The sequence below is a fragment of the Canis lupus genome, chromosome 21 (assembly GCF_011100685.1).
Source record: "Canis lupus familiaris isolate Mischka breed German Shepherd chromosome 21, alternate assembly UU_Cfam_GSD_1.0, whole genome shotgun sequence".
In the NCBI taxonomy this organism is placed as follows: Eukaryota; Metazoa; Chordata; class Mammalia; order Carnivora; family Canidae; genus Canis; species Canis lupus.
In genome coordinates, this window is record NC_049242.1 from 8,609,029 (window position 1) to 8,628,620 (window position 19,592).

General features: G+C 38.0%; 1 pseudogene; it reads left to right on the forward strand.

Moving 5' to 3' along the window:
- Positions 1 to 14,050, forward strand: part of LOC111091627 — a 133,128-nt pseudogene extending 119,078 nt beyond the window's left edge.
- Positions 14,051 to 19,592: the final 5,542 nt, after the last annotated feature.

Sequence of the window (19,592 nt, forward strand, 5' to 3'; positions counted from 1 at the left end):
TCTGTTTGCATGATCTATCCATTGATCTAAGTGGGATATTAAAGTCCCCTATTATTATTATATTACTATCAATTGGTACCTTAATGTTTATTATTAGATGCTTTATACATTTGGGTACTCCCGTGTTGGTTGGGTAAATATTTACCGTTAGTATATCTTCGTGTTGGATTATTCCCTTTTTGATTGATAAAATGTCCTTCTTGGTCTCTTGTTACAGTCTGTTTCAAAGTCTAGTTTGTATAAGTATTGCTACTCTGGCTTTCATTTCACATCTATTTGCATAATAATTACTTTTTCATCCCTTCACTTTCAATTTGCTCTTGTCTTTTGGTCTGTAATGGGTCTCTTATAGGCAGCATGTAAATTTTTACCCATTCTGTCACCTTATCTTTTGATTGGAGCATTTGTACATTTATGAAAGCAGTTATTGATACTTATGTCCTTATTGACAGTTTGTTACTTGTTTTATGATAGTTTTGTAGTTCTTTTCTGTTCTGCTCTCCTCTTATAGTGTGTTGGGCTTTCTTTAGTGGCATACTTAGATTCCTTTCTCTTTATTGTTTGCATATCTGCTCTTGGTTTTTGATTTGTGGATACCATTAGGTTTGTATATAACAGCTTCTGCATTTAGCAGTCTATATTAAGTTGATGGTTGCTTATGTTTGAACCTATTCTTTATTCTTCTTCCCCTAAAATTTTAGGTTACAGTATCGAACTTTACATCCTTTTGTGAGTCTTTTGACTGATTTTTATAGATACACTGCTTTTGTGTTTCCTACTTTTCTTACTCCTACTTATGATCCACTTAATTTTCACTCCGAGTCCCATAACTTTTTTATTTCTGGAAAATTATTTATCTCTTCATTTGTTCTGACTGATAACCTTTCTGGATAGACTATTCTTAGCTGCAAGTTTTTTTTCCTTTTACCACTTTGAATGTATCATGTCACTCTCTTCTGTCCTGCAAAGTTTCTTCTGAAAAATTGTCTTATAGGCGGAGTTTCCCCTGTATGTAACTGTTTTCTTTCTCTTGTTGCTTTAAAATTCTCTTTATCACTAGATTTGCGATTTTAATTACTATGTGTCTTAGTGTGGACCTCCTTAGATTGATTTTGTTAGAGGATCTCTGTGTCTCCTGGATCTAGATTTCTGTTCCTTTCCCAGATTCAAGAAATTTTCAGCTATTATTTCTTCAAATAAATTTTCTGTCCTCCGTCGTCTCTCTTCTCTTGTCCTATGATGTGAATGTTGTTATGCTTAATGGTGTTGCTGAGTTCCCCAAGTCTGCTTTCATTTATTATTAATTTTTTCTCTCTTCTCTTCAGACCGACTGTTTTCCATTACTCTGTCTCCAGGTCACTGATCTATTCTTTTGCTTCCTCTAGTCTAACACTTATTCTATCTAGTGTATTTTAAATTTGATTTATTGAGTTCTTAATCCCTGATTAGTTCTTTTTATGTGTTCTATCTCTTTGTTAAGAATCTCAATGAGTTCCTCTACTCTTTTTTCAAGTCCAGTAACTATCTTTACGACCATTACTTACTTACTTACTTACTTACTTTATCTATTTACTTATTTATTTATTTACTTACTTACCTACTTACTAATTTATTTTTTATGACCATTACTTTAAATCTCTACTGGGCATGTTACTTATTTCCATTTTATTTAGCTCTCTTGCTCTAATATGGTCCTGTTTTTTCATTTGGGACTTTGTTTTCTGTTTACTCATTCTGTCTCACTCTCTGTATTTGTTTCTATTTGTTAGAAAAGTCACTTACGTCTCTTGCTCTTGAAACTAGTGGCCTTATGAAGAGGAGGTCCTGTAGTGCCCAACAGTGCAATGTCCTCTCTTCACCAAAACCTGACACTTTAGGGGAATCTTCTATGTGTGTTACATGTGCACTGCTGTTGTGACTGAGCCACTTCTACCTTAAGTCTAGTCATCTGCAATGGCAATCTTTGTCTGCTGTGGGCAATATTTGGTCTCTGTGTTGTCAGTGGGTCAGTCTGGGGCCTCCTTGGGCTTGAATCAGACCAAGTATCTGCAGGACAGTACTGCAGAAATGTGTGGGTGGGGCATGCTGCTTCAATAATGTCTGAGGTAGAGGGAGGAGACCAAGCAGCAGCTGGTTGGAGGGGTGGATCCACAGAAGCATGCAGGGGTATGCTTGGTATTAGGAAGCTTTGTGTGGGATGGGACCTGAAGCTGAGGCCTGGCTGGGGTAGGAGGGCATGTCTACAGGAGAACATGGGGGTCGAAGGGGTAGGGGATGTTGGCACTGTGTTGGTTCCCATAGGTGTCCATGTGTTTAGGCTCGTGGGGAAGAGGAAGGAAATGGCACCTGACAGCTCCTTTATTCCTAGAGAAGTCTCTAGGACGACTTCTGCCCCTCTAGCATGAGAGCTCTGAGATTAATAAACAAATCTCCCTGCTGTATTCCCCATATATTTTTTAAAAAGCTGTTTCTATGCTGTATCTCTGTGAGGCTGGTTTTGTGCTATTTCTTTAAGGGCATTGACTCAGTTTCCTATAGCACTTCCCACTTTCCTAAGAGTCTGCTGATTTTTAAAGTTCCAGGTTGTAAGCCCTTTGGGTTGTAAGAACTCAGGAAATTCAGCCCTGCTGGTTTTCAAAACCAAATGTTATGGGGATTCATTGTCCTCATGAAGGTTCCCTGGTGTGAGAGTGTGTTTCTCTCCTCTCCATTCCTGCAGCATTTCTTACTCCCAGGGACAATCCTGGTGGTCCATTTAGCCTCCATGTGGCCTCTTCTCTACGTTTAGTTTTGGAGAGTTTGTTCTGCCAGTCTTTGGGTCATTTTCTGTTTTTTTTTTTTTTTTTTTTTTTTGTTGTTGTTGTTGTTGTTATTTTTTTACATTGATGTGGCTGTTACCTAAGTGTATCCATGGGGCAATGTGAGCTTAGGGTCCTTCTATGCCACCATCTTCCCCAGAAGTCTCAAGCTTATAGCATTTTTGGATTTTAGAAACTGCATGTGCCATACTTGAAAAAACTGATCTAACCCATTTATGAAGTGACTCAGAAGGCTGTCAGTTTTGAGTCAGACCCAGAGCAACAAATAGCTTTCTATCAAGGTAAGAGCAGTTCTGCCTTTTGGACCGTAAGACCGGGTATATCCAATGGTGCTAAAGGTGTCAGCCTTAGGTAATAAAGCTGAGTGGAATCTCTGGCAAGGCCGGAGTGGAAAGTCATAGCATGTACTGCTGAGTTTTTGAGCAAGGTCATGTTATCTATGACAAAAACTGGTCACTGATCAAAATGTGACTCGTGCTATGCTATTAGGTCTTAATAGAGACTAAGTGCTTGATCCCCAGATGTTAAGCGGCCATATAACTGGAGTTGTCTGTTAAAAGTATTGTCAGAACAAGTCATGAGTTTGGGTAAGTAAAGTGGCAATCCATTATATGGAAGAAATGATAATTACTGCTTTGGCCTAAGCAGGTCTGGAAGGTGTGGTAATTTATGTGAATAGGAACACAAAATCCCAAATTACCTACATCTGTTGCACTGACATTTCTCCCTCAGTTTACACCTATAGCCTGGTAGGCTCTCTATGGCCTGAAGGAAAAGTAAAAAATCTGGGCTTACACATTCATTATTCCTTGCTCTGTGCAATAAAGTTGTCTTTGTTCCAGGAGTTAGGTCTTCTGCCTATGTCCATGAAACAGCAGCAGTAGCAGGCAAATCGAATACCAGATCCAATAACATATATATATGTAATATGTGTATCTTTATCTACATATTTGCAAATATGTGTAATGAATATTTATACATTTGCATATGTATATACACAGACATGATTACCTCTAAACTATAGTCTCACGAGTAATAATTTCCATTGTTTTAGCCCTATTTTCCTTATTTTTACTATTGACATATTATTTGCAATCAGGAATAAAGCAGTAAGTGTAATTTTTTTTTAAATTTTTATTTATTTATGATAGTCACACAGAGAGAGAGAGGCAGAGACACAGGCAGAGAGAGAAGCAGGCTCCATGCCGGGAGCCCGACGTGGGATTCGATCCCGGGTCTCCAGGATCATGCCCTGGGCCAAAGGCAGGCACCAAACTGCTGCGCCACCCAGGGATCCCAATTTTAAAATTAAAAAAGTCCAAAACAAAACTTGGACCTGATTAATAAATAATTTAGCTTAATATGTTTGGTATAAGCTAAAAATAGAGTGCTTTGCCCCCAACTCAGAGGTGAAAGACAATGGCGAAGGGAAATTCTCTTAGTGGGCAGAGCTTTGAAGTTATCTGGCCATCAACTTTCTGTTGACAGAAGGTAAGGATAATACTATACCTATTCCTGGGAAATATAAAATGACTGAGCTAGTTGGTCAGCCCTCTGAGAAGAGCAATATAGGAAGATCAGAGTCAAGCAGGTCTAGGGAAAAGGTGAGTGGGTGGACCTATAGGAATGGACACAGAATATGTGAATCTTTGTGTTTTATGAAAATACCCAGTGGAGATTGTGGCAGGCAGATTCTAAGGTGGTTCTAGTGATATATGTTTCCTGTTATCCGTGTCCTGTGTAGTCCTCTTCTCTTTACTGTGGGTTGGCCTGGCTACTGCAGCTAGCCAATATATTGTGTCAAAGATGATGCAGTGTCACTTCCAGATTGTCATGTAAGAAAAATACTTCCAAATTGCTAGCAGTTTCTATCTTGCAGTTTCAATGAAACTAACCACCATAGTGGGAAGGCCCATGCACCAGGAACTGAATGCAGTCTCTAACGAACAGCCAGCCAACAAGGAATCAAGACCTTCAGTGTGACAACTGCAAGGTATTGAGTCCTATCAACAACCACTAGAACTTGAAAGCAGATCCTTCCCTATTTGTGGCTTCAGATAAGATTCTTGCCCTGGTAGACACTTTGTTGCAGAGGACCCCTATGTGACACAGAGGACCCATATAAGCAGTGTCCAGATACCTAACTTACAGAAGTGGAAATAACAAATGTGTATCATTTCAAATTGCTAAGTTTTGGGATAATTTATTATGTAGCAATCAATTACCAAGATAGAAATATATATCACATAGGAAGCATTGAAAAAACAGGTGGATAGTATGACTTTTCTTGATAATGCCAGCCAGTTTCTGTCCTCAACCACCTGCAATTCATAGTGGGTCAGTGACAGAGTAGTCAGGGTGGCACAGATGGAGAATATGCATGAGGTCAACAGTATGGGCTCACCCACCCCACAGCTGACCTGACTGCTACTGGTGCTTGATGTCTGATTTGTCACAGCAAAGGCAAAGCTAAGTCTTCAATATGGTGCTGTCTCTAACAGAGGCCAAATGGCTACCCAAGCCATCTGAGCTGAGAGTGCTGAATTACATACCCTGCCTTGCATCCAAAGTTCTTAAGTCAAAGATTATAAGCAATTTCTATGAAACTTAGCTGATAGCAATACTAATTACTAAGTATGCCTCCTTCTTATTATATTCATCCTTTGTTCCCTGAAACTTTGCTATTAAGATGTTTGGCCTCTTGACTTTTACTGACAGATTGGCCCTATAATTGGAATCATTTTCCTAAAGGTGTCACGGAATGTCTATTCCTTTAATTTAATTAAGCAACTATGAAATCCCAGAAACTCTTAATTATGGAGGAGTACAAATACAACTATTTAGATATCTAAAGGCTATCTATGTAATTCTAGAGCTGATAATAGATGATAGGAGTCTGGTTCTTCACTGTATCCATAAGTCATATTGCTTTCACACTCAATTTATTCATCATCAATTCCCATTGACATAGGCACTATACAAAACATACATCAAAATGGGACCTTGCTCTCAAGGACCTACCTTGGTAGCACTTAGAACCTATATCAAATAAATTGCTGGTATCATTTTCCATATCATCTAGGTCCTAAGGCTATGTTCTTTATTTTTATTTCTTTATACTTATTAACAAGGAAAAGAGATGCCTCAAATTCTTTTAGGAATAGAGTATTAACAATTAATTAATACATATTATTCACAAAACATTGTTTGAGATACATTAAACATGAAATCTTCCCTCAAGAAAATTTTAGGCATAAAAATTAAAAAAAAAAAAGGGGGGGATCCCTGGTGGCGCAGCGGTTTGGCGCCTGCCTTTGGCCCAGGGCGTGATCCTGGAGACCCGGGATCGAATCCCACATCGGGCTCCCGGTGCATGGAGCCTGCTTCTCCCTCTGCCTGTGTCTCTGCCTCTCTCTCTCTCTCTCTCTGTAACTATCATAAATAAATAAAAATTAAAAAAAAAAAAAAAGAAAATTTTAGGCAAGCCAATAATCTGGTACAATAGAAGACAAGATGAAGTTAACTCTGTTAGAATCTTTACCCAGAGGCTCTAGAAAGACAGAAAATGACAGAGGAATTAGAGAACCATAGAAAATTAAAACCATCTTGACATCTAGAGAGCATCTTGACTAGTAGTGCCTGTATTTTCACTGCCAATGATGTGCTTTATTGTATTTTTTTCTTTGCCTCAGCTCACATTTTGAAAAAAAAAAAAAAAAAAAACTTGCCCATCAGGAAAAGTTACAAGTGATAAATGAATGCAGTATTGTTCTTTGGCAATCAAATATTACAGGTTAAGCAAAACTTGTTTGTAGGACGGGGGAATGTTTGATATCCAGGGAGAAGTAGACATGAAGTCATGAGAGGGAGAGAGAGAAGGGGTAATTAAGGAGATAAGGCCTCTCAGGAAATGAGAGGGATTCTATACCATAGTTAGAGGTGGTACAGTGAAGATCTCTGGTAGGTGGTCTTTTGGGAAAAATGAGAAGAAGGTGGAAAGAGGGAAGCACGTTGTCAGAGTAAGGATGACAAAGTGGTAAGGATGTGAGTTAGGGAAGGTGTACCTTCTAAAGTACGGAGAGGGAAGCTGAGGAGATTAGAGTCTGATGACCACCATCTCCTCAGGCTGGAGGCAATTCTGTGTGAGAAAATGAAGGAAGAAATGTGTAAGCTAGGGGCTCAAAACAAGTGGACAAGGCCTTAGGAAGCCAATTGAGAGCACTTGGTACAAGAGCATTCAGAGAAAAGGGATCAGTGGAACCCATTAGGAGTCCAACAGAAGTGGGATATTATTATTCTGGAGTCAATCCACTGAGTACTTTGGTATTGTTGATAGCTCTGAGCATTCTGGGAGCAAGACTGGAAGATCAACTGGCTGGGGTCTGGGGAAGGAGCAGTTGCTGAATGCTAAAAGCATAAAAGAATCTGAGGTGATGGGAAATATTTGCAGTAAATGGGTGTTCTGGGGGCCCAGGCAAGTTCTGGAGAGGCACAGTGTGGGAAGAGAGTTGATAGAATGGGATACAGGGAAGTGACAAGAAATAGGAATTCATTATGATGTGGAGATTGGGTTCAGAAAGTAGAAGTAGAATAATAGGATGTTTGGGGTATTTATAGCAGATCATTTCCTGTTTCATAGGGGCATGAAGTACAGGAGATCTCTGAAGTTTAGCAGGTTCATCAATTGTGAGACTAGGGTACTTTCAAAAGGATAATTTACAGAGACATTGAAGTTGCCCAGGTCACTGGTAAGATAGATAAATGGACATCTCTCTTCTACTACAGAGTGATCTTATGCAAATACTCTTAAGCCAGAGTCCTGATTGTACCATAGGCCAGGCTGTGACTTCAGATTAAAGGTCTTTTTTCCCCTTGCTTGCTTTGCTTTCCTTTTTTCCCCTTTTCTCTTCTTTTCTTTTCTTTCTTTCTGTTTTTAAAAAATATTTTATTTTTTAATAGGTTTAAAATTTCAGAGAAATTGAAAAGATGATACTGAGTTTTCATATACTCACATCAAATTCCCTCTATTGTTAACATCTTACATTAGTATGTTACATTTGTCACAATTCTCTACTGATTATGATACCTCATTATTAATTAAAATTCATACTTTTTCATATTTTCTTAGTTTGCATCCTGTGTCTTTTTTTTTTTCCATTTGAGGGTTCTATACAGGATACCACATTGTATTTAATTCTGTTTCTTTAGGTTCCTCTTGGCTGTGACAGTTTCTTTGACTTTCCTTGTTTTTAATAACCCTGACATTTATGGAGGCTACTGGTCAGATATTTTGTACACTATTCCACTATTGGGGTTTCTCTGATGTTGTTGTTTTTTTTTTTTTTCATGATTAGAGTGGGGATATGGGCTTTGCAAGGAAGACCACAGACATTAAGTGCCATTCTCAACACATCATATCAAGGATATATGCTATCAGTATGCTCTACATCTGTCAGTGTTGATCCTGACCACCATGCTGAGCTAGTGCTTTTTGGGTTTCTACTCTGTAAATTTCTTCTTCCCCGCCTTTCCATACTGAACTCTTTGGAAGGAAGTAACTATGTTCAGCTCACTCTTACGGAATAGGAGTTATGATCTACTTCTACAAAGGCAAGTATCTACATAAATTATTTGGAATTCTTCTATACAGGGAGATGTGTCTATTTTTCCCACTTATGTATTTATTAATTTACATGGACTCATGGATATTTATTTTTACTTTGAGTTATAATCCAGTGCTACTTTGTTTATTGTTTCGCTCAAATTGTTTCAGGTTGGGCCATTAAAAGTTCTTTCACTTGCCTCCTGTGTCCCTTTGACCTACATCCATCATTTTCCATATGTTTGTTTGTTGTTTGTTTTGAGCACTTCCTTTCTTTCTCACACCACATTTTGCTACTGGTTCACCTAGTATATTTCCTACCCCAATCCTTTCTCCAAGGAGCCGTGGTTCCCTTTATTGAGGAATGGTATTAGAAACCAAGATCTGTGTGTCAGTACTTGTTACTGAAGATCAAAATTACGACTGGTGTGTGTATGGACTTTCATGTATTAACTGGATCCTGTATTATTTTACTACCTTAACTTCACTGATCCTCTCAGTTACTCCCTTGGTTCAGCTTCACTGCCCTTCTTGTCATTATTGGAAGTCCCTATGCTTTCTCCAGCCACAGTGATGTGTACACTGTTCTGTATACTAAATCTTATTGCCTTGCTTTGCTCCTTAACTATCTTTGCTTTGTTAATTCCTACTTACTCTTTAAATATCCCCTTTTCTGGGAGTTCTTCCAGAACACCCATTTCGACCCAACTGCACTAAGGCCCCTCAGAATACGCTTTTATAAGTCCCTGCATTTTCACCATGATTTTGCAATTATACATCAATTTGTGTATAGTGTCTGCTTAAATCAGTAAGCTATAAGAGACTGTCTGTGTTCTCATCATTATATTCAGTGTTGAGCACACTGTATAGCATATGGTAAGTATACTCTAAATGGTTGAAAATGAATGGAGCACTGGAAGGGCTATGCTGTGGAAGAGAGCTAGAGAAAATTATTTATTTATTTATTTATTTATCTGACAGAACAATAGAATCCATAGTTAAATAAGGGCAACCTTTATTTCAAAACAAATACATTTCTTATTGCAAATTATATCTACCTTAGAAATGGTCCTTATGGAGTAGTGAACACCTTTTCACTGTAAAGATCTACGTAGAAAATTATATTTCATTAATGCATGCAAAGGGACTTACTATATTGATGTAGAATGTTGAACTGAGGCATCACTATGTTCTCTTTCAACAGTGTGGTATGGGGGAATGTAACAAAATAAATGAGTCAAATAGATCTGATTGTATCTTCCCTCTACTACTTTCTTGCTCTGTGACCTTGGGCAAGTGCCTTATCTTTGCTCACCCTTAGATTTCTCACTTGTAAAATGGGGCTAGTGACATTACTTATAGTCAGGTTAAAATGAAGACTAAATTACATAATGTGTATGAAATGTATAGCACAAGTGCTTCCCAAAGGCAGATGTTCAATTAGTAGTAGCCATTATTATGAAACATATAGAAACTAGTAAGTAGCACAGAAATTTGGAGACAGGTACATGTGGTTTTTAATTTCTACTGTTATTTGCTCCCTATCTCATTTTAGCCAAGTTATCTATACTCTCAAGCTTCAGTTTCCTTAGCTGTAAAGTAAACATACTATTATTTTGAAAGGTTCTTTACAGGAAGAAGTATAAACACAGACTGAACCTGTCCCTGAACTCAAAGTGTGCTCATGTGGGCCAGATGACTTGGATGTCCTTGAAGGGTGTGACCAAGGAACATAGGTGTTTGTTGGTGACCTCTGCCGTGTTTAGTGTGACATGCAAATTGAGCATGAGAAATTAATGATTTGAAGCAAGAGAGAGGATATATTTTAGAGATTGAACAGGGGCAGAAAGATACTCATCTCTCTGATTCTCAGGAGATAAATATCTTAGATGAGGAAGTATTTCGGGAGAAGAAAGAGGTATTAATTAGTGATGGTAATAATATTTTGGTGTGGTGTAACTTTTACTTTTTATTTCCCAAGAAATAGTCCATAAAATCTATATTATTCACTAATTCTTTTGAATTTGGAGTTTCTTTTTTCTTTAGAAGGAACACACTGGCCCACCTAGAAGCGGCTCCTCGCGCTCCTTCTGGAACCTCTGTCAGGTTCCGCCTCCTCGCCTCCACTCTAGCCTCCACCATGTCCATCAGGGTGACCCAGAAGTCCTACAAGGTGTCCACCTCCAGCCCCTGGGCCTTCAGCAGCCGCTCCTACACAAGCGGGCCAGCTCGCACATCAGCTCCTCCGCCTTCTCCCGGGTGGGCGGCAGCGGCAGCAGCTTCCGGGGTGGCCTGAACAGCAGCATGAGTGTGGTCGGGAGCTACGGCAGCCCGGGGCCGTCTCAGTGAACCAGAGCCTGCTGAGCCCCCTGAAGCTGGAGGTGGACCCCAACATCCAGGCAGTGCGCACCCAGGAGAAGGAGCAGATCAAGGGCCTCAAACAACAAGTTTGCCTCCTTCATCGACAAGGTCAGACACCTGGAGCAGCAGAACAAAATCCTGGAGACCAAGTGGGGCCTCCTGCAGGAGCAGAAAATTGCTGGAAGCAACATAGACAACATGTTTGAGAGCTACATCAACAACCTCCGGAGGCAGCTGGACACCCCGGGGCAGGAGAAGCTGAAGCTGGAAGTGGAGCTTGGCAACCTACAGGGGGGCTCGTGGAGGACTTCAAAAATAAATACGAGGATGAGATCAAATTGCGTGGAGACATGGAGAATGAATTTGTCCTCATCAAGAAGGATGTGGATGAAGCTTACATGAACAAGATAGAACTGGAGTCCCGCCTGGAAGGGCTGACCGTCGAGATCAAGTCCTCAGGGCAGCTGTATGAAGAGGAGACCCATGAGCTGCAGTCCCAGATCTCGACCCGTCCGCGGTGCTGTCCACCGGCAACAGCCGCTCCCTGGACCTTGGACGGCGTCATCGCTGAGGTCAAGGCCCAGTACGAGGACATCGCCAACCGCCAACCGCAGCCGGGCAGAGGCCGAGACCATGCACCAGATCAAGTACGAGGAGCTGCAGACCTTGGCTGGGAAGCACGGGGATGACCTCCGCCGCACGAAGACTGAGATTTCCGAGATGAACCGGAGCATCAGCCGCCTCCAGGCTGAGATCGAGACCCTCAAAAACCAGAGGGCTGCCCTGGAGGCCGCCATCGCCGACGCCCAGCAGTGCGGGGAGCTGGCCGTCAAGGACGCCAATGCCAAGGTGGCCGAGCCGGAGGCCTCCCTGCAGCGGGACAAGCAGGTCATGGCCCGGCAGCTGCGCGAGTACCGGGAGCTCCTGAGCGTCAGGCTGGCCCTGGACATCGAGATCGCCACCGACTGCAAGCTGCTGGAGGGCAAGAAGAGCCGGCTGGAGTCTGGGATGCAGAACATGAGCATCCATACGAAGACCACCAGCGGCTGCTCCGGTGGCCTGAACTTGGCCTACGGGGGCCTCACAAGCCCCGGCCCCAACTAGGCCAGAGCTCCTTCCAGTCCAGCTTTGGCCCTGGCGGTTCCTTCAGCCGCAGCAGCTCCTCCAAGGCTGTGGTTCTGAAGAAGATCGAGACTCAAGATGGGAAGCTGGTGTCTGAGTCGTCTGACGTCCTGCCCAAGTGAACAGCCACCGCGGGCCCTCTCAGCCTCCTTGCTCTTGTAGCCCCATGAAGCCTTTGGGGGAAGGAGCTGTGCAGGGGAGCCTTGCGTGCAATAGACCCACCTAAGGCTCAGCCCTGGTCCCCAACCTACCCTTAGGGGGAGTCTACTGCCGTGGGTACCCCTTCTTGGTCATGCCCCCAACCGAAAGCCAATTCAAATGTCTTTTCCCAAATAAAGCTGCTGCCAGTCCCCCCGCCCCCCGGGGGCAAAAAAAAGAAGGAACACACTGGTGAATCTGCCCTTGAGGTGGACCCAAAGTAAGGGAAGAGATTGTCTGGGGCCTGGTCGAATCCAGATTGCTCTAATTCCTTCTCCTTCCCCTTCTAATCTTTAGTTCTGAGATTCTAATGTTTGTTCTGGTGTATTTATTACTGTGAGAATAGAACAAAATAGAGATCTGGAAAAATCACTAAAATATAAATTGATAAATATATGAAAATAAATTATTCTCCTTTAGTACTTACATGAAACCCAGAAAATTCAGAGCCATAAAATACTGATATATCAAAGTAAAACATTCTAGCTACTTCCTTACTGAACCATGTCTTGTGTTATCAGCTTCCTCAACCACCTCCCTAACATCAGACTCTCATGAGGGCAGGGTAGTGCCATTCATTTAATCAATCAACAAATATTGACGAGGTGACTGTTACATGGCAGGAACAAATCTAGTGGGATACAAGGATGAGCAAGATTTACAGAATGTTGATTGAATTTCTATTCAGTGTTTGCTGATGGTGGTAAATGGAGGAAACAGGCAACAACTGAACAAACGAACAAAATAAGTTAGATTACTAATCATCACTCTGGCTTGTACATTATGTATTTCCTAGTACAATGTGTGGCATATAGTAGGTACTCAATAATTATCTGCAACTAAAATGTATAAATGCATATTTGCAAACTCATTTCCTCTGAACTTGATACTCTGCTTTTTCCATCTGATAATAAACTTGAGCTATTGCATTTTTTCACAAACATGCATTTTAACAATGGTTTTTTGGTTAATGCTGGACCAGAAGGAATGACTGAAATGGAGCATTGGTAAAATCAGTGGAAAGTATTTTGGAGATCAAAAGCTATGAGTCACTTTTTAGCTTACATTTACTATGGCATCTTCTCCTTTTGAACTCAATGCCCATTTTTTCAAGCAGATGAGGTAATACAGTATTAGTAATAAGTGAAAGGAATTATAAGCTTATTTTATGCTAGTTAATTCTGAATTGTTTGAACATCACTCAGGTCATTATTTAATCTAACACAAGCTTGCTGAAGATTAATTCAACTATGTAGACAACTCAGTCAGATGAATTATTTGCTTAAATGCTTGCTAAGTAAGATTGTAAAAATAAAACCTTAAGGGACCTCTTGAAGAGATCAGATATTTTATAAGGACTTAAGATTCTTGATAAAAAATTGTAATTCTTTGTAAATTCCTCACGGGCTCAAATAATAACTATTTTCTAAGACTTTAACTCAATGTAATAGTGTATAGTGCTAAACAGTAGACAGGGGAAACAAATGGTTTATAAAATATATATCTCGTTATCACTTCCTTTGTACCGTAATTTAGTTGCTTGATTTTTGTAAAAACAATAGTTGTGTATAAAAGATGTCTATAAAAGACTACATTTTGAGGGAGGAGGGAATAAAGCCTGTGTGGCATATGAGACTAGGGATCAGGTATTATCAGCAATTCCAACTACAAGCTATGTTGGTTTGGGTGAGTGAAAAAGTGATTTACCTTCTCTGACTCTACATTCCAAAGCTGTAAAATATGAAGTTTGGAAAGGGTGGTGCATAATTTCCTTCTAGTTCTAGTATTAGATGATCTTTTGATACATGTTTTAGTATTTTAATTGGGGAACTAGGAAAGAGCCATTTCTTTAATATAGAAGTAAGAATTTCTAATAAATTAAACACAATATGATATTACTCATTGTGTGTCCTGTATCAACTGTACTTAAAATATTCTGACCTAATTTAAGCTTTTTCCTCCTAAAATGATATACATGCAATTTGTCTTCTGGCTATTAAATACCAATTTTAGTTAGAGACTTCTCATTTTTAAATTCTTATGAATTAATTATCATTCTCTTAATAAATTATTGGAAAGTAATGACTCAGAAATATAAAAACAGGCCTAAAGTATTCACATAAATTTTCTAGGTTAGCATTTCCCAAAATTGCACAGGATGAGATTTTTGTTGCTGGCCATGAAGGAGAAACTGATATGGGACTTGACATTCCACTGTAAACAATTAGAAACATTGGGTGAAATCCATGAAATAATTGTGTTCAGCCATTGGACAAGAAAGTGGTTTTGCATGCTGTGACTCCTAAAAGAGAGGTGATTGGTTTGGCTTTCTGCCTGGGGACACTTTAGAAGACATGGCTTCGGGAGGGAGAAGTCAGGCACAGCATGCATGGTGTCTTGTGGAGCTGTGAAATGAAAACTTTACTGGATGGACTTAATAAAAGATTAGACTTTAGAGAAGAAAATATTGCTGAACCTGGAAGTCAGTAACAACAACAACAACAACAAATCTGAAAGATAGCATAGAGAGAAAAAATTAAAAAATTTAAAAGAGACTCAGTAATCTGGTAGACAATACCAAGGCATTTAACTTTGCCAATATGTAATTGAAATTCAGGGAGAAAAGTGTAGAAAAGAAGATTAGAGAAAAACAGTTGAAGATATTTCCATATTTGTTGAAAGTTATAAACACACAAATCCAAAAGTTTTGATGGACTACCAGCAGGATATACACCAGAAACCCAAAGACAACTTATGTAGAGGAAAAGAAAAGGTAAGAATGTCTTTACACTACCCTTCCAAAACAAAGGAAGACAAAAAACCATAGAAAGATATTTTTAAAGCTATTAAAGAAAAACAACTTCAACCTAGAAATCTATATCTGATGAAACTATATTTCAAAAATGAGGACAAAATAAAAAAAAATTTCAGACACCGAGACACCGAGACTTAGAGAATCCACTGTTGGCAGAACTGCACTATTAAAAAAAAAAAAAAAAAAAAAAAAACTAAAGGAAGTTCTTCAGACAGATGGAAAAATAATACCAGATGGAAACATAGATGTATAGAAAAAAAGGCAACAGAAATATTAAATATTAGGGATTCTTCTTTTTCTTAAAAAGATAATTCACTGTTTACTACCAAAAACACCAGTATATCATACGGTTTGTAACATGAACAAAAATAAAATATATGACAACATATAACACAAAGAACAGCAAGATGAGGAGGTGAACATTTTAACATTATATGTGAAGTGGCATAAATTTGATAAGCTAAGGATGTAAATAAACTCTGGGACGCCCACTAAAAAAAGACATATATAGCTAATAAATGAACAGCAGAGATAAGATGGAATCACAAAAGTGTTCATTTAATCCAAAAGAAGACAGAACAGGAAAAGAAAGGAAAAAAAGAAAAAAAATAGAAGAGATAAATAGAAAATAATAGATTGAAATCAATCATATTGATAATTATATTAACGATATGTCATGTAAATATAACATTTGAAAGCAGAGATTATCAGACTGCATAAAAAGCTCATCTACATGTAAGAACTTAAATATGAATTCATACATGGCTTAAAAGTAAATAAAAGTGATCGAAGGAAAGTAGGAATAGCCATATTAGTATTAGACAAAGTATTCTCCAAAATAGAGAATATTACCCATGATAATGTAGGAATTTTCATAATGATTTAGAGGTTAAATCATTATGCAGACCTAACAAATTTCAATACACCCAATATTAGAGCTTCAAAATATGTGATGCAAAAATGGACAGAGCTGAAAGTAGAAATAAGTTAAAGCTAACATCTATTTTATTTATTTATTTATTTATTTATTTATTTATTTATTTATTTATTTATTTATTCATTTATTTATTTAAGTCCGTAAGTCCGAGAGAGAGAGAGGCAGAGAGGCAGAGACACAGGCAGAGGGAGAAGCAGGCTCCATGTAGGGAGCCCATAGTGGGACTTGATCCCACCTCCCCAGGATCAGGCCCTGGGCTGAAGGTGGCACTAAACCGCTGAGCCACCCGGGCTGCCCAAGCTAACATTGTATTTAAAGATTTCAAAATCCTCTCTCAGAAACTGATAAATTGAAAGTAGAGGTACACTAAGGGTGAATATTGACTGTAACTATTATCCGACATAACTTGGTAGTTATAGAATACTCTATCTAGTGAGAATGGAATATGTAATCTGGGTGATTGTGTGAAAAATGGTCACCAATATACTATATGCTAGTCCGTAAGATAGAGATAGACTATATGCTGGTCTCTAAAACAGGTCTCAATTAAATTTAAAACATTTGAATCTTAGAGTCTGCTTTCTCACCAAAATGAATTAAATGAGAAATCAGTAACAATACATGATAAAACTGAATAATTAGCAATTAAACAACATACAACTCTAAAACTGAAAAATACTGTCTACGCCAATTTTTGGTAAAAATATGAAGCAACTAGAACACTCATGTATGTAAAATGTAAAGGTGTGTGAAATGGTTCAACCCAGTTTGGAAAAAAAATTGACAATTTCTTTGAAGTGAAACATACCTAGTATATGACTCAGTAATTCTACTCCCTGTTATTTACTCAAGAAAGTGAAAGCATATGTCTATACAAATTTTTAATAAGGTTTTATTTATTTATGTGAGAGGGAGAGTGCACAGTTCAGCAGGTAGGTACAGAGGAAGAAGAAGCAGACTCCTTGCTGGGTGTGAAGCCTGAGGTGGGGCTTGTTTCCAGGACTCTGAGATCAGTATCTGAATCTAAGTCAGATACTCAATGGACTAAGCTACCCAGGTGCCCCTCTACACAAAATCTTATACACAATTATGCAGAGGCTTTATTAATAATAATCTAAAATGCAAACAGTGTAAATGTCTATTTAGAGGTGAATGGATAAACGAATTCTGGTATATTCGTATGATGAAATACTAAATACTATTCAGCAGCAAAGTAGGAATTATCCACCAGTACATATAAAATCATGACTGAATCTTGGTTTCCTTTACAAGGAATTCTAGAAAAGGGAAATCTAATCAGTAGTTGCCTGAAGTTGTCATTCTTTCAGAGACTGAGAGTAGAGAAACACAAGACAAATTTTTTAGGTGATATAAATATTCTGTCTTTATTATAGTGGTGCTTACACATGAATGCATATATTTGTCAGAACTAATCAAACTTTATACTTTAAATAGCTATTTTTTATTGTATAAGGGATGTTTATTCCTCAATACCTTTGATTTGAAAAAGAGACTTGAAAAAAAGTTTTAAGGGAGGTTTCCATTTGTGACCTAAGGAGAATAATTTTGTGACTAAATATATTGAGGAACTTTCAATTTTAACAAATGGGAATTTTTTTCTATAAGAGTTCTTAGAGTCTTTAGTAGACCTTTTTAATTTAAAATCTCCAAGACACTGTCATGTTTTTAGCCATTCCCCAACTGTTAAATGGAGCATCTTCCTAGAATAATTTTCTCTGCAATGTATATTTGAAAAATACTTCCCTATATTAATTACCCATTCTGTGAAAGTGTTATGTGAAGTAATTTTTTTCTTATCATTCCCCAGTTTCATGTTAATGACAAAGACTTTTTTTTTTTTCCAATAATGGGCAAGAATTGAGAAGGGATTATTGGGAAGAGATGTTGTAGTTTATGGATAAAAGTACTGTGGTACATCCGGACAATGGAAAATTATTCTGTGTTAAAAAGTAATGAACTATTGAATCATTAAAGACTTGGAGGAAACTAAAATTTATATCACTAAGTGAAAAACCAATATGAAAAGGCTATATGCTTTTCACCATGACATATGCCATATGCCAACCATAGGACATATGACATTCGACATTCCAAATGTCGAAACTGTGGAAACAGTAAAAAGATTGGTGGTTGCCAGGGACTGAGGAGAGGGAAGGGATGCATAGGTGGAGCATGGAATAATTTTAGCGCTGTAAAATACTCTATGACACTTCGATATACATTTGTCCAAATCCATAGAATGTACAACACTAAGAGTGAATCTTGAGGAAAACTAAAGACTTCGAGTTATTAGGATGTCAACTATAAGTTGTTACAAACAATAGTTGCAACAAATGTACCACCCTGGTTGGGGATATCGATAATGAGGGAGGCTATTAGAGCAGGAGGTATGTGAGAAAACTCTGTACTTTCCTCTTAATTTTGTTGTGAACCTAAAGCTGCTCTAAACAAGTAGGATCTTTAAATAGAAAGGAGAGATGTTATAAGCATTTAGAAAAGGAAGTGATGATTATGATTAGACTTTGTGGGTTCACCAAGAATAAATCACCCATGGTAGAATCATTTCCTTCTTTGGTGGGTGGGTGTATATATGATACATGTTTGGATTTCATTATGTCAGAGTTTCCTAGACTCTAGATGCAAAGGGTCAGTGTTTATCTGAAGGATATTTCTAGAGGATAGGACTCTTCCTTCAACCTTTTGTGTGTGTATATATGTGTGTGTATAGTTTTTGTTTGTTTTTTACATTTTAAACAATGCCATGTTGTTTTTTAAATGAGTTCTTGCATTCTTTAAAAATATTTATTTATTTTAAAAATATTTTAAACAATGACATGCCATTCAATTAATGATCATAATTTTATGTAGTTCAAAATTGAGAAAAATATTAGTTAAAATATTTGATTTTAGAATTGCCATCTATAAAGAATTCAAGCAACTGAAATAATAGATAAATGTTTGGAAGAAATAAAGATAAATAGATAAATGTAAATTTATGTCACTGGTTTCACAATAAAATAGTTGTTTTTTTTTTAATAGTTGTTCTAGTAAAATGTGATATGTAAAAGGATTTAAGAATCTTAAGGTGATTGTAAATGGAATATATATTAACCATTGAGGAGCATCTTGGTGGCTCAGTGGTTGAACATCTGCCTTTGTCTCGGGTCATGATTCAGGGTCCTGGGATCGAGTCCTACATCAGGCTCCCCACAGAGAGTCTGCTTCTCCCTCTGCCCATGTCTCTGCCTCTCTCTGTGTGTCTCTCATGAATAAAATAAAATAAAATAAAATAAAATAAAATAAAATAAAATAAAATAATAAAATGATTAATCATGACATGCCTCACCAAAACATAAAAATTAATAATAATAATTATAGTTTATTGAATGTCTACTATGTGCCAGGCATAGATTGTTAGAAACTATGCATGCATTTATTTGTAAATCTCATGTCTATCTTTAATTTGTAAGTGTAATTTTTGCCATTTTGTAAATTTAAATTTTAAGCTTAGAGAGGTTAAGCAACTTGCTCAAATAGCTAGTAAGAGTTGAAACCAGATCATAGATCTCACATCCATCTTTCACAATATCCATTGTCTCTTTCCGTTTCTGCATTGTTTGTATCTTAGGATGCACTAAGGTGGAAAGAAATAACTAACATAAAGAATGTTAAAGACACATTTTAATTTATGCTATTCTGAGTTCATTTGGGGTTTTC